Source organism: Choloepus didactylus, chromosome 9, assembly GCF_015220235.1.
Source record: "Choloepus didactylus isolate mChoDid1 chromosome 9, mChoDid1.pri, whole genome shotgun sequence".
Taxonomy (NCBI): Eukaryota; Metazoa; Chordata; class Mammalia; order Pilosa; family Megalonychidae; genus Choloepus; species Choloepus didactylus.
The window spans coordinates 64,695,628-64,697,353 of NC_051315.1; positions in this window are offsets into that span (position 1 = coordinate 64,695,628).

Here is a 1,726-nt window from a genome sequence, read left to right on the forward strand (position 1 = left end):
TAGGTTCAACCTATAGCCCATAAAATAGAGATATTTCACATGTCCAGTTCAAAGAGACATTATTAGTGTACTTTCTCAAGTACTCAGTTCTAATCTGTAGTATGTGATGTCTAAAGTAGGATAAACAATAATGCCCTATACTTTAATAATAGATTCTCTTAGGGTAAAAATTACTCTGACTAATAGGATTTGTGTGCAGAAATGGTTTGAGAGAAATTATAGTCTCTTCAGCACTAAATCAATAGCAGTAAGTTCCAGAGTGCATATGAGCTAGTTGCCTGCGGCAGGGAGAGGTACAACCTATGCTGAATCTCTGCACTGCCAACACATCAATAAGCACATGAACTTGCCTAGAAGAGGCAACAACATATCCTTTGTGAGTTCTATCAGAGTTCTAAATATTTATGGAAGAATATCAGGTGTTCAAAGAATGGAAATTATATGTGAATGTATGCGTGTGTGTGTGAGAGAGAGTCAAAGGATCTAATAATTACTTGTGAGATGAAGAAAGAATAAAGAATGAGAAAGCATATCTCACCTCACATAGGCTGGAAGCCAGAAACTGGGCTTAGGGTTTCTGAAGCCCAGCCTACACTGTCCTGTTGAGGACCCTGACCATGGCCATGCCATGCCTTCAAGGTGCTAGTCTAGAGAAATTCTCTCAGACTTTGCATGTTTTTGTATCCAAAGATTTGCATTGATAGTTGGAGGGAATCGATCTTGGACTTACACTGACCCATGTTGATAGGAGGTGAATATTTGCACTGATGGCGTTTGAAGAAAAAGGCACCATCTGAGAGGATTAATATTTAATTTAATCCTCTCTGTTTTCTTTCTTAGACTGGGGAGACAGTCATATTTAGTTATGAGGCATCTTAGTTTGGCAGTATACTATAAGACTGGGTGATGGTGGCATGGGGAAAAAGGAATGGGGCAGTGAAAAGTGTGATGGATCGTTTCCAGCTGTAGTCGCAACAATCCTTTTACTCCTGCATGTCCTTTTGCAATGTGACTTTGCCACTCATCTCATTGAACAGCAGAGTCTTTTTCTCTTCCCCTTTAAATCTGAGCTGGCCCTGTCACTTGCTTTGACCAGTAGAATGCAGTGGAAGTGACACTGGGACTTCTGGGCTTAGGCCTTAACAGGGAATTTTAGCTCAGAATTCCAGGTTTGGCTCATAGCAGTCCAGACGGAGAGAAGCATATATCTCAGTGACTGACTCCTCTATCCTGGAAGTAATGGCATGGAATAGTGTTATTACTGTTAATTTGTGTAAGGTAATTCTGACCAGACTACATGGACAAATTTTAAAATCATCTATTTTGAAAGTTTTAATTTTAATATGCTAACAAATTTTCACCAGCTTTCTCACACAAGTGTGGTAAAAAAATACTAATTGTGGAAATTTAACATCAGAAATCTAAGTTAAAAATATGTGGGGGCTCTGTTATAACATTTCTTTTTTCTGTACAAAAGTTTTCATTCTCATGATTGGCTCTAGTTTGGTATCAATTTATCTTTTTTTAAAAAGTAGCCCTTTAAATCTGCACTAACTGTAGGATCAATCAATCAAGGTGAGCCCCTTGAGCAACTATGATGCCCCTACTTTGAACATAGTGAGAATACAGGGAAAAGTAAAGGCTTTCGATGTAATTGGGGTATATGAAAAACTGAACTGAGGTATATGAAAAACTGGAAAAAATGAAAATTAGTATATCTTCCAGG